Below are 15154 nucleotides of genomic sequence, written 5' to 3' on the forward strand. Positions count from 1 at the left end.
CGGTTCGAACGCTTCGTGCCAGAAACAGCAGCAGAAACCAACGATATGAGAGAGAAACAGGAAAGGACTCAACAAATAACGATAGAAAGTGTGTTCTGTGGATGTATTTGTGTATTTTTCATACAAATGTATATGCTAAATGCATTGTTCAGTAAGTTATCTCCACTGAGCTCTTACCAGACGCATGATAACTGCTGAAAAACCTGCTCAGACACATATACCCATACGTAGATATGACACACACACACTTCACTTGTACATAGTTATGGTGCTAATCACTTAATGACAGGCCAGAGAATGAGCGACCGAGTCTGACTCAGCTTAAAAGAACCATCAGACCTGCTCCAGTTCTAACAAGTCCACGGCTAAGAAGGCCCAGCTTCACCTTTCATAAAGAATCAAACAAACCCAACACATTATGCATTTAAGAAACGCCTCGTCAGTCCGTTGGCTTGCGGTGGGGGTCTATTTCATAACATGTGGGACGCTTCGCTCTTCACCTGTTGTGGCATGAATTTGGATTTATCCAGTGAATCCATTAAATTGAATGCTCATCAGGAGCAAATTGGGGTAAATTGTCTTGCTCAGGAACACTTAGACATGTGGACATAAGGAGCTGGGTATCAAACAGTTATTAGCCAACCAACAGCATTATAAAGTTCCAGTAAACTTGCCTGGTTTCCCAACTTCTGTGTTCCAATCTTTTGACTGTTTTCTCAGTTGGAAAAACATCCATGCCAATTTATTCTTCGCTAAGTCCCGCCCCTCGAACACAGACTTGCCAATCAAAGCACAGCATCGGCCAGCTTCGACCACTATCAGGCTCTGCTCCATAACCTCTCAAGCAATGGTTTCAGATGTTCTTCATTTTCAGGCTGGTTTATTGGATTAGGTGCTGGTGATGGTTACTCATAACCCAGAGAAATGGAAGGAGATATGCGTTTCTTAAATGTTATGTTTCCACGTAAAAAACCTCTGGAGCTAACATAGGCAGAGTACAATAGCACATCATTGCTACGTTAGCTACTGAAGGTTTACATGTGCTGCTTTTGCTTTTTAATGATTGTAACAGTGAATAAAGACCTACCCGGCTTTACATTTTCCCCAAATTTGATAGCATTTATTCAGTGAGTGCTGTTAGTGACAGTGTGGGCTCCATGGAAAAAGTGCTCCCCAGTTATTAATCTTACATGCAACTTCCAATATGCATCTCCTGAACAGTTAATAGAGATAGCAAAGCCAAGAGAAATATGTTACTATGCAAGCATGGTTCCACTCCATTGGAGCCGCTGGAAATATCTGCATATGTTGAGCCATACATCAGCCCTAAACACTTGACCAATTCAGAAAGCAAGAATTAACATGCATTGGATGGAAAAGTACATCTGTTTCTTAAATAGAGTTGAAGACTTTTGGGCGGTCCGCTCCTTGCTGAATGACACCTACACAGTAATTACTGAAGTGGGCGAGCTTATTCCTCATTCACTTTCCATCCACACATTTTTCCAAAACTGGTAGGAGGATTTGAGCTGGTGAGCCTCCGTTCACAAGTCAACCACACTTGATACTTGTTCAGATATTGTGTCGTCGATTTCCTACAACGAAACGTTGAATTGTGTATGGTGATTCCTGTTTTTCAGTTGGTTCCAATGGGTGGTGGGAGTCTGAACAATGAACCACAGCAGTATTCATTTACATGCACACTATTTTTAATTCACACTGAGACAAAAGTCTGCAGACAGACAGGAGGCTCACATACTTTCCATCTCTACTGGAGAGATGTTTGGATTCAGGAGGTGGCTGTGGTTTGGTGTGGTGTGGTTTGGTTTAGTTTTGGATTCTGTTCGCGAGCGTCTTTCACGTATGGAAGAGCCAGCGCAGGAAAAACAGTAGTCATTCCAGGCCTCCAACCAAGCCATAACATTAACACACATCCAACCGCACACACAGGTTCAATGCCTGGGCTTTCACTCTCTTAGTAGGAGCGATGGAAAACAGAAAGGCTGACAGTATCAACAGTTTCTTCAAGCCAACGGACACACACACACACACACACACACAAACAGTTACTTCAAACCGAGCCGACAAACCAACCGACAAACCCCAAACACACTCTCATCCTGTTTTAGACACACACACACACACACACACACACACACACACACACACACACACACACACACACACACACACACACACACACACACACACACACACACACACACACACACACACACACACACACACACACACACACACACACACACACACACACACACACACTTTATGGCATCATCTCCTTCAAACATACATGACACACACTCTTAGGGTGTAATTAGCACTGCTTCTGTGACTTGTTTTACTGCTTTGTTCCAGGATATAAAAGCTAACAAGCTAACTAACAGCTAACTTCGCCCTTTCCAACTGTCATCATGTTCTGTTTGGGTGTGACCACGTTTGACTCCTCTGTTCTCTGCCTTTTTGATGTCATTTTTATCAACACGTTATGTCTTTCTGAGAACTAAGAAGATACAATTTTTTAGGCTGATATTGATAATTGAGTTCATTTGATAATGGCATATTGCCAGTATTCCTTCTTTAACCCCTTGTAGACTATTGTCGCGAATTCGCTTCAAACCGCTTCCGGTCTTAATGCAGCCGAATTATGCCTAAAGTTGCTAATTTGCCTCATACCAAAATTACAATTAAATTACAAAAAGTGCTATATTGAAAAGAACAACAATCTCCACTTAATTTAGCATCTGCATGACAGCAAAAACACAACTAATTAATTGTTTATATCATTGTAAATAAATTCAGGCAATAAGGGGTTAACATTATCACAGCAAAAACAAACAAATATGTTGTTCACGATTTTATTTCATCCCAGGACAACAGTACGCTGTTAGTCTCCTGATGCCCGGTTCGTGGAGTACCGTAGAAAAATGAGTACCGTCACATTTTCTGAACGTTGGTATCGACTTGGTTCCAAAGTTTCAGCTCTCGTTACACCCCTATTCTGATGGACAATAAAAAGGTTGATAATCTCAACAACCAAGAGTACTCTAGATTAAAAAAAAAATACATCTCAACGAAAATACCCATTCAAGTGTTGCCCACTCTTTTCCATTAACAGTAGCTAACAGCACTAGCTCGAGGAGTCGCTTAATCTAGAAGAAAAAAAAGTTGGCATCTCTAACAGCCGGTCCCTTTAAGGCCTCCCTTCTCAAAAGCCAAATCATCATTATGAAAGTAAACAGCAAACAAGGCTATTGTTAAAACTCACAGCTGTTAAGCTAGCAGCTTGTGAAAGACTTTGGTCAAACAATGACGCAGAGTCAGAATACACCCAGGCAGGTAGGCAGACAGCCAGGTGGCCCTTCAAATCATTACATTCAGGATGAATGAAAAGATTGGACGGGTTCATTACAGCCTTCAACAGCCACAGATACCAGATTGTCTTCTATTTTGTCAGAGTATTTGATTCATTAATTGCTGTTTGGATGCAATGAGAATTTCAACAAAAGAAGAAAATTACCAACCCTGCCTTAAAGTAACAGATTTGCTTTTCTTCCAACACTCCCAAAAGCAGACTGCTTTATGAAAAGTCAGATTTTTTTAAAACAAAAGAAACAGCCTCCGTTCAACACAGTCAATACGACAGTCCTGATTCCCAGCTGAACAGCCTTCCCCTGGATCTCCAAGAGGGTCGAGAGACATAGACAAGGAGAGTCAAAAAAGTAAGAGGGAAGTAGCTTGGAGAGAGTAAGCTGCTGAGAAAAAAAAAGGGGACAAAAGAACACAGAAAGAGAAATGAGATTACATTTCTCCAAAAACGAGGGCTGAGCAGTAAGCAGCCAGAATGACTCTACATCTGTCTGGAATTAAGAGACGGAGACAGACAGTGCTGCTGTTGGTTGAAACTGGTATTTGAACTTTTTCTCTTCATCCTGGAGATGAAGGGAGTCCAAACTAAATCCTGTCCAAAGCTTCCAAAAGCCACAGAAGATCCACACAAACATCTCCTTCTATACAAGCAAAACACTGGAAGAAAGCATGAAAACAAAGCTAAAACCACGATGTAGTTATTTTGAGAAGCTATATTTTCTCAATGCAGAATTGTTCAGCTGTCAAATTTTTTTTTTTTTAAATTTGATAACTTTCAACAATTGGACTGTATCTGGAGATAATTAAATGACACTTATCAGGGGAATAAAACCTTCCATTTTCCTCTCAATACTTTGTTGGTACCAACCAAAATAAGTCCAATTTGTTCAGTATCAAACACTCATTTATCACAGCTTTAAATCAAACTTTACTTCATTTGGGCTTCTAAAGCAACAACAACATTTGAGAAATTTGTCTGTTTTTTGTTTATTTATTTTTACAAAAGAAAAAGTAAATATTTCTCAAAGTAAATCATTGGATGTTTGAGCAACCTAAACCCTTCTTTTGCCTTTCGATTTTTCCTAAATAGCTGATTGGAAGTGAAGAATCTGTTTTCCACAATTCCTTGTTTTCTGTCACCATCCCTTTGAGAGGAATGTCCAACATCGGCTTTCTAAACTGGATCCCTGACATCTGAGGGTGTTTGTAAGCTTTTTCCCTGTTGCACATAGAAATCAAATAACAGAGGGCGGAATAATCAAGATTTCCTTCAAATTGACAAAACAATGTATAAGAAAATATACGAGCCTTTTAAAGTTCTGCTGTTTGTCCATGGGTCCATTGTGTTTAGTTTACAGAGCAGTTAACGGAGGGCAGACAGAGGAAACTTGAGTAGGGTTACCTCATCTGGACACTCCATTAATACTGTAAGTTAGTGTGCGTGTGTCAGTGTGTTAGTGTGTGTGTGTGTGTGTGTGTGTGTGGGAGGGAACCACACACACACACACACACACAGGCTGAGTCATCCCATTCAGCTGCCAGTCGCCTGTTTCTACAGCAAACAGCAGAAAAAAACATTTATTGTTATGAGTGCGTGCACACACATACGCGATCACACGCAGACCAGCATTAATATCAGATTTAAGGGGAAACGAGATACAGATGCAACTCAATTTACACACAAACACACACAGCTGGAATCACAGCTGTGACCAGTTCAGGTAAGTTCAGAGAGCCAGGCAGGATGGGAGTTTGAAATAATACCCTTTGACCTTAAAATGTCCCTAAATGTGTTTAAACAATTATAATCACTTCCTAACTAAACCTCTTTCCCTGGCATCCTGATTGATGACGTCCGACACAAACAAACCTCTGGCCTCGCCTTTTATTACTTGATCAAAATGAATTTGTGTATGAAGACATTTGGTCACAACAAACATTCATTTGTAATAAGGCCCATTTAAGAAGCAGCCAGGCACATTGTTGTTTTTTACTTATTCCATAGGGCTTTTTGATAGTGAAAATATTTATTTATGTTCACATTTCCTGCACTTTTATTTTAGATATTTACTTTGAAAACATTATGAAAGAGTTGTCAGTTTGTCACTGCACTCTTCTTTGAAATTATCTTATTACTTTTGAACTCATGTATAGAAATCTACTATTAGTTGATAACTGCTGTGCACATAATTTGTTCAAGCTTTCCAAAACATTAAAGTTGTTGCCATGGCAATTTGCACTCCTACACCTGTTTGTATTTGAAGCCTACTTAAGCTAAAGTTCAAGTGGACTGTTTGGATTACATTTAAATCAATGCAAATTGCAATGACAATTTTATGCAAAAGCAGCTCAGGATTATATCAGTATCTGAAGATATCTAAATGCAAACTGGAACTGAAAATTATAAATTGGCACATCTCTTTTACCTCCAATCTAACTAACTGTTAACTGAGTGTATTTGTACAACAGACACAGCCATGAATGACAAACCCACTGTACACACACACACACATACACACCTTCTCCAGTTTCCTGCTCCAAACCTGATGCTGTTTAATGTGGGAGTGTCTCTGCAGATTCAGCACTGACACAGCAAAACAGTCTGCACTATACACTACTACACAGGAGTGCTGCATTACAGTACACACACCACAGCTTTAGACGCTGCACTATAGGTCAGTGCCATTAAGTCCACATAAAGGCACTTGTTTTGAATCTAATTTAAGGTAATGGACATGTGAAATAACATTATTTTCACATTTGCTGTCGTACACTGATGGTATTTCCTTGAATTAAAATGATTAATTTGTAGGGCTCCTCATGTCACATCTCAAATGTCTGAGTTTTCTTGAAAGCATCAACAACAAAAAATGCCTTTTAAAGCTAACGTCATCAAAAATATGCATGCTTCCAGATTAGTTAGCAAGCTGTAAACATTAAATTAAAACCGCTACCTGCATCAAAATCTTTGGTTCCAACATACAAGTTCTACAATATTCAGACAGGATCACGACCGCTTTCGAGCAAAAGGTGTTTCAGTTTAACAAGTGACATGTTAACTGGTGACTTTAAGCTCAATGCGTTCGTGGTTGCTCGTAGTAACTTACGTACATTTTTGTCATAGATGAGGAACACAGGTGAGTATATATTTAGAAATTGATAGAAGGCTTTCATTGGGCTGAGAGTCTCCAGTTAACACTATTAATGTCCTTGAACAAAATAGATTCTTGGTTGACTAACACCAATACGATTTTGTTGACTAATCATTTAGTTGTTATTTTGACTTTCTCCACAAAGAATCACACAAAAGCACCACTTTAAATCTTGATTTTACCAGACATGTGCACATAAATTTATTTTAAATAAGTCACTCAGCATGAAAAAAGCTTTTAAAGAGGGGACAGACCTAGTTTACACGGTCACCTGTTAAACCGAAACACCAGCGGCGTCTATGGCTGTGAACTATTTAACCTGTTAAATACCACTGGACCGTTTGAAGCTCCCATTTTACAACTCAATAAAGTCAAATTTCTGAGTCTATGTCATGGTCTTTGATGTTCTCTACATGAACACAGATAACAGAGTTTGAAGAATCTAGTGACTTGCAGCTCGTATTTCGCAGGTCTAACATTACACGCTAGAGCTCAAACACATCTGTCCATTAACTATTTGGCCACTTGCAAATGTAGTCTACCCACTCACTAACAGCACACAGATCTGGAAAGTCACTTTGTGTTAGGCTGCATTCCCCATCTTTAGTTGGATAATGCTCTTGCACTCTGCTGTACTCACGTTGCCAAACTACGTTCACACACTCACGTCCATCATCAATGTTTACGAAGTAGAAAAGGCTCTATTCTCAACTGCTTTAACGTTCTAAGATAGATCAGCGTAAGACCTAATAAGAAGCTGAGTCCTGGGTTATCCCTCTGTAGCAGCTCTGCTCTGTTGCTTTTTACACCCTCTCCGTCTGTCTGTCTCACCCCTGGGACCAGGAGGAATTTCCTGAGAGAAGGACGGATGACTTTTCCATACACTTGGCGAGGGAGAGAAACTCAGAAAAACAGAGAGAAGCTAGGAAGAAGAAGAAAACAACTTCAGATGGTGACCTGATTTGCACCCTCTTGTAGCCACCAGTGAGACTATTCTGACAAACTGCACCATAGCAGCTGATACAGATGTAACCAGATCATCGAGTCACTGATGCTTACAAGATGACTGCGGAGCCGCCAGAGGAAGTAAACAAACCAACACATGTGGGCCTGGAAACGCAGATGTACAATTCCCACAACAGTCATGTATTTAAATATTTTTGATGATATTTACAGTGTTTTCTACTTTATAATGGTGCTGGGTGAAAAGACTTGAGGGTCACAACAAAAAGAAGTCATCCACTGGAGACTATTGATGTGTCCTTAATGATTTTATACAACAAGCTACCCTTACGAAGTACAAACCGATCCATGCATATTGGGACATGCTACTTTGAATAACATTGATCCTTGAACTTTGACCCTCCTGCTCATATAGCCGATAATCTTGATATCCGCCAATGAGAGGTTTATTGGTCTGTGCTCTCTTGTCGGCTCAGTCGACGTGACGCATCTCCCAGCGTGCAGAGGATTGTAGGTAGGAATAGCCAAATAAGCATGCTGGCTTGCACTCTGCAAAATGCAACCCCATGCAGTAGGACATCCTGATATGTTTGGCACGCTATGTATTGGGACCAAAACAGAGATCATGTCAGGACCAAGACCCAAGTGTATGTAGACCGAGAAAAGACAGAGACTTTGAGGGGTTGAGACCAAGTCAAGACCAGACCAGGGCGAGTCCCACACTGCATGACACACTTATGATAAAATGTGGAAATGCAAACCATAGGGACTCCTCAAACTGATCGGAGAGATCCAGATTCCCATAAAAACAATCACAGTTAACAACCGAAGATTCCTCTTCATTCAGCTCTTTTATTGCCATAGATACTGTATAATAATCAAAAATAAATTTCTATGAGCAATCACAGTAACGATGTTAAACCACACAATCCAAAGGCAATTTAGTGATTTCAACGCAGTTGTGACTTGATCCAGTTCAAAAATTGTCTGAGACCGAGAAAAGTCCAACCAAAAATTGGGTTAGTTCTGGGACAAGACCGAGATCTCGATCTTGAGTAATACAACACTGATTGGGACATACTAAATCATTTTCTAGGACACTAAATAGTATGGTGGTATGGGTATTGGATGGCATTGCTATTCTTAGTAGTTTTAAATGTAGTGTATTCATGCTTGAAACATGACAAAAATGTTGTATCAGTATTCCTACGAATAAACATTTGTGTTTTATTGGTGTGTTCCTTTTCCCACATGTAGGCAAAAAAGGAATGGAGGAGCTGTTTTGAAGATGCAAAACATAAAACCAAAATGTGTATTGTGATAAAAACAGCTGAAGGGAAAGTCTGAGAAAACAAAATGGAACTTGTAAACATTTTCCTTGTTTGTTAAGTTTTAATGGTCAGTGACATTCCAAAGTCACGGTTTGATTGACGTTAATTGGCTCGAGTCTTATATAATTTCCTGTTTGTGCAAAACAATACACAGATGTCTTTTACACTGTACAAGAAAACAGTATATTATAAAAACACAGTACACAACAAATACAATGAGTATGTAGGGAACTTGTGCACAGCAAATGAATCAAATTTTGACAAAAATCTATTTGTTTTGACAAAAAGCTTTGAATATAATTTGTTTTAATTGTCATGTCAAGTTAGACCGGACTATGATTTTAGAGAAAATATTGGGAAATTTATTTAACTTCTTATCCATCGCAAATAAACCAGTACCAAGCAGTATAAAAACTTCTTCCGTCAAGCTATACCTGCATTTGATCCTTTAAGGACCCAGACCTTGTAATAATTACTATTTGTATGGTTTTGCCCGAAGCCAATCACCACAAGCGTTCTATACCACATGCGATTGGCCCACTACTGTAGCAGCTACAACCCATAAAGTCTGTGGTGTGGTAAAGTTGAAAAAGTATCTCTCTATCCCTCTAGTATTCTTTTAGTATCAGAATCACTTTAAGGTTACTGTTATTTATACCGGTAACATCATTTCTTAAACCTTACCAAGCCCTTTTGCTTTGGAGCAAAGTGGATAGACCAATATTGCCATCTTTGGGGCACAGTTTTCACATTGTATTAGGATTTCCCTGCTGAAAATAATGGTGATAAACCAGCTGCTCAAATGACATCAATGTGTAGAAAAGAACAACTACGAAAACTGATCAAAAAAGATCTTAGTAGACTAACACGCATATGATTTTGGCGACCAATCGGTTTGTTTATTAAATGTATATGCTGGAGAAACTCTCATAAATTACTTCGAAATAAGTCCTTCTAGCATGAAAAACACATAAAAAACAACTCATCTACGTAAGAAAGCTCAGTCGCCGAGGCTCAAAATTGGCAGATTAGTCGACAATCGACAACGAGGGGCAGCCCTAGAAAACTCAAACAGAAAATCCAAAGATAATGTCACACTGCTTAATTGACAGATGGGTCATTGGGAAAGCAGTGCAGAGACATAATGGGGATGAGCACTAACCAACAGTAAACCAGGACCCTGCAGGTCTCTGATGTGAAGCTGACAGTCAGACAGTCAGAGCAGCCTTTAGTCGAAGTAGGGCATTCAAGATTTTTATACTCCAGTTAACCCTCAACACTACTGGGAGATGCAGAATTTCTGCCCCACTTTGCTGCACCGCGCGAGGGGACGTCTCCAGTCTGTCCGAATGATTACACACTACGACTCTGATGGACCGGGTTACAGATTACTGCAGTGGGACAGAATCCCCCACCACTAGTGTTGGTAAGAAAATTTGGCTCAAACGAGGTTTGTAAAAGGGATATTGTTTGAAAATGCATTTTGTTTGTCGCCATAAAATCAACATGCGTGACAGACAGAAATGACTTCATGTTGCATTTTGAGATCTGTATTAACATCAATGCAGGAGCAGAAATAATTTCAGAAGTCTTGGCAAACAAGACATGGACAATGCCCACTTTCAATGAAAAGGCTAAACGTTCTCACCAAGAACCTTTAAAACTGAGACATTTCCAGGACGTTTAGTGCTTGGTATAAGCACTTTGGTAGAGCAGCCTTTGGAAAGCTGGCATCAAATCTTACTCAGCCCATTCATTGATCAGATAATAGATTATTCTGTTGGAAAAAATTGACATTTGAGTACTCAGGCTCTTTGGTTAAAGGGGAACTAGAAGCATTTTCAAAAGTGGGTAGTCAATAGTCCACATAAACAGCTCTCTTAAATCCAAAGACTAGAGTGCTAAAGCTCAAATTTGTGATGTCATCAAATATTAAGTGTAGAACTGCTCCATATACAATGAGTTGGGAAAGATGCTATGAATGATAGAGCACCAAGGGGAATGTTCTATGGGTACATTTACTGTTTCAGAACTGAGAACACTACAATAGAAAAAGCTTATTTGGGTATAAAAAAGAAAAACATTCTGTGTGTCAAGAATTCATCATCTCACATTCATGGACTATGGACCTTCCATCTCTTTTTACAGGACCAAGGATCCTTAAAATGATTTCAATTAGATTTTTCGGAATTTAAGATCATGGCATTTATTAAAAAAGCCATATGTTTTATTATCTATGATACTGGCGTTGTGGTAATTTGATGTAGGTCCTCTGCAGATGTTTGTAAAGCCCAAAAACTTGCCATAGAAATATAATTTTGCTGCAGGCACCCATGTTCTCCCGAGCAGATGCATTGGGACGTATATAGATCCAAACTTTAGTAGACCAACTGGGAATTATCGACTTCCGACTATCAATGGATCGCAGCATTACTTCTCTGGTTTCTGGCCTTGAGAGAGAGTAGCTCATGTTCACCATTGGCCTATTGATTGATCTTTCCTTGGTCATGGAAATTCAAATATTTGAGTTCTTAATTTGGGTGGTGTTCTCCTTTCAATGCAAAAAAAATGAATATTTTCTGGGAAAATGTGCTTGTATTTGTGCTAGTAAATAAGCAAGTTTAAAAGTATCAAATATCCAAAATAGGATTCTGTATTGTATTTGGCAGCAGTGTTTTACTTGATATTGCTGATTCAAATGCAGGATCCATAATAAAATTAAATTATGAGACCCAGACAGAGAAGTCTATCCTGGCTGAACTTTTGCCAAAATGCCGTCCAACATCATCTGGCAACAAAATATTTTGGAGACGTCAAAACTCCAGGGACACTTGTAGTACAAGAGCATCTTTTTTTTTTTTTTTACCAAAATCTATAGAATAAGGGACGCTGGAGTGTTTACCTCTTCAGACCTTTTCCCTTCTCCATGAACCTTGGAAGTAGGTGAAGTTGTGCCGGAAACCTCCACTCTGCTTCAATCAAATCTATCGGCCTATCAGTCTTTATACAGGACTTCCTGGTTTTACATTTCATCCGTCTCAGCTGCACACTACTGCAGCAGTGCAGTCAATGGGTGAAATCATTTGCTTATTCATCTTACACTTGAAGGATCTATAGCAGAACTGCCGTGCACCACGGTGCAGAATTATAATCCCACTTCAAAATCTATCATTTCAGTTTATTTTTTCATTGCCATGTGCATGAAAAAAACATTGCATGCTACATCACCACTGTTATCCAACAGGAGAAGCAAACTGCAGCGTTTCAATGTAAAAATGTGAAGACCGACCTGGAGAAGATGACAAAACACTGTCCTCACAACTCCTACAGTAACCACCACAGCCATCTTTAATCTTAACTCCCTCATAACATATTCAACTTTACCCTGAAAAACATCCATTTCACGGCCTTTACCTACAAACAACAAATATTAAAGTGATCTAATAAACACTCAGTGTGGGAGGCTGATCACAATATTCCTACCAAAAATTGGATTTTTTTAAATTTTGAGACAGACATATGTCTATCAGCAGGACGACATGACAGCCAGGTTTACCAGTCAGACAGTGAGACAGTTTACAGGAGGACAAGTCGGTGAGACAGGTTGACCTGCAGGAAGACAGACAGATGGCAGGCCTGCATGTCTGATGATGCTGAATTTTAAATGGGACTTGGAGGCAAGTGTAGAAAAGAACAACTACGAAAACTGAGTCGGTCCTTGATCAAAAAAGATCTTAGTAGACTAACACGCATATGATTTTGGCGACCAATCGGTTTGTTTATTAAATCTTGTGTATGCTGGAGAAACTCTCATAAATTACTTCGAAATACGTCCTCCTAGCATGAAAAACACATAAAAAACAACTCATCTACGTAAGAAAGCTCAGTCGCCGAGGCTCAAAATCGGCAGATTAGTCGACTAATCGACAATGAGGGGCAGCCCTAGAAAACTTGGATTTTTTTAAATTTTGAGACAGACGCATGTCTATCAGCAGGACGACATGACAGCCAGGTTTACCAGTCAGACAGTGAGACAGTTTACAGGAGGACAAGTCGGTGAGACAGGTTGACCTGCAGGAAGACAGACAGATGGCAGGCCTGCATGTCTGATGATGCTGAATTTTAAATGACACTTGGAGGCAAAACCCTGAGCATGCTACTATAAAAAAAAAAAAAAAATTGACATATGCATTTATATCTAATATACCAAATCATATACATTTTTTCTTCTATATGTCAGTAGTGTGGCAGCTGCGGGGTAAAACACGCCCATGGCCGTGTAATGCTATATGGATGCCACGCCTTGCACGCCTGGCCTCCGAGCCAAGATGCAGCAACCCAATAGCGCTTAATGTCCCGGAGGAGTGAGGCGCTGTCAGCCGGCTGCTGCTGCTCCCCCGGAGAACCTGCGCATCCAGGCCGGGTGTGTGGTGCTCTGCAGGGCCCTGCGGCGCTTAATACGGCAAAAAGAAAAAAAAAAAAAAAAAAAAAAAAAAAATGCACACACATGCAAACCGAATAATGTGACTAAGAGGGGACTAAGCAACATATGCGGTCATATGAAGACACACGCTGCAATGCATTAACTGAGATTATGAGATTTTCTGCAAAAGATAGTCTTTTTCTCTGTCATCCACCACCACCACCACCACCCTTTCCTTTCTCTGCATATACACATGCAGCCACTAACGGGATTAATTGGCTTTTTCTTTTTTTTTTTTCCCTAGTGGATGTTAATTAAATGATCTGTTCTCCATTAAAAATCCTCACACAATAAAAAGGTCCAATGCAGTTGTATGCAATGCAAAATTCTAAAATATGCATGCATATATATATATATATATTTATTTATATATAATAAAGAAGAGAAAGCAGGGTGAATGTGTTGTGGATAGAGATGCAGGGAGGTGAAGGGGAATTGGGATACTTACTGTGCAGATCCGGGGAGATTACTGGGAGAACAGAACCGCAGCCACCGGCGGAGTCCGTCAAGCCTTCCTCGGGGATTTCTGCCGGTTTAGTCCCGGTTTTCACCGACTCCCCTTTCCCAGATATCCCAGATTTCCCCCTCGCTGCCACACTGGATCCCAGCACCGCTGACGGCAGCGTCAAGTTGCAGCCGAGCGAGACGGACGACTTCCAGGCCGGACTTTCACAATAAACTCCAACCTCTGCTGTGTTAAAGAAACCCTCAAACAAATGCATTTATATACAGTACCAGTCAAACGTTTGCTCACACCTTCTCATTCAATGGTTTTTCTTTATTTCTATTTTTATTTTATATATTTTCTTATTTTATATATATATATATATATATATATATATATATATATTATATATATATATATATATATATATATATACAGTACCAGTCAAAAGTTTGGTCACACCTTCTCATTCAATGGTTTTTTTATTTTTTTTTTATTTTTATTTATTTTATATATATATACAGTACCAGTCAAAAGTTTGGACACACCTTCTCATTCAATGGTTTTTCTTTATTTGTATTTTTATTTGTATTTTTTTTTTTTTTTTTTATTTTATATATATACAGTACCAGTCAAAAGTTTGGACACACCTTCTCATTCAATGGTTTTTCTTAATTTTTTTATATATTTTTTTTATATTATTTTATTTTATATATATACAGTACCAGTCAAAAGTTTGGTCACACCTTCCCATTCAATGGTTTTTCTTTATTTTTATTTTATATATATTTTTTTATATATTTTTTTTTTATTTTATATATATACAGTACCAGTCAAAAGTTTGGACACACCTTCTCATTCAATGATTTTTCTTTATTTTTATATTTTTTTTATTTTTTTTATATTTTTTTTGGTCACACCTTTTTCAATGGTTTTTCTTTATTTTTATTTTATATTTTTTTTTTATATTTTTTTTATTTTATATATATACAGTACCAGTCAAAAGTTTGGACACACCTTCTCATTCAATGATTTTTCTTTATTTTTATTTTATATATTTTTTTATTTTATATATTTTTTTATTTTATATATATACAGTACCAGTCAAAAGTTTGGACACACCTTCTCATTCAATGTTTTTTCTTTATTTTTATTTTTATTTTTATTTTATATATTTTTTATTTTATATATACAGTACCAGTCAAACGTTTGGACACACCTTCTCATTCAATGGTTTTTCTTTATTTTTTTATTTTATTTTTTTCTACATTATTAGATTAATATTGAAGACATCCAAACTATGAAGGAACACATATGGAATTATGTGGTAAACAAACAAATGCTCAACAAACCAGAATATGTTTTATATTTTACATTCTTCAAAGTAGTTGAA

The 15154-nt window shown here is 38.5% G+C and overlaps 1 protein-coding gene across 1 annotated transcript in view; it reads right to left on the minus strand.

Moving 5' to 3' along the window:
- raph1a (Ras association (RalGDS/AF-6) and pleckstrin homology domains 1a) overlaps positions 1 to 13902 on the minus strand; it is a 62271-nt gene extending 48369 nt beyond the window's left edge. The window contains 1 exon segment of the mRNA XM_054615078.1: positions 13765 to 13902. The gene's annotated coding sequence lies outside the window, so the exon portion shown is untranslated.
- Positions 13903 to 15154: the final 1252 nt, after the last annotated feature.

Source organism: Anoplopoma fimbria, chromosome 16, assembly GCF_027596085.1.
Source record: "Anoplopoma fimbria isolate UVic2021 breed Golden Eagle Sablefish chromosome 16, Afim_UVic_2022, whole genome shotgun sequence".
Lineage (NCBI taxonomy): Eukaryota > Metazoa > Chordata > Actinopteri > Perciformes > Anoplopomatidae > Anoplopoma > Anoplopoma fimbria.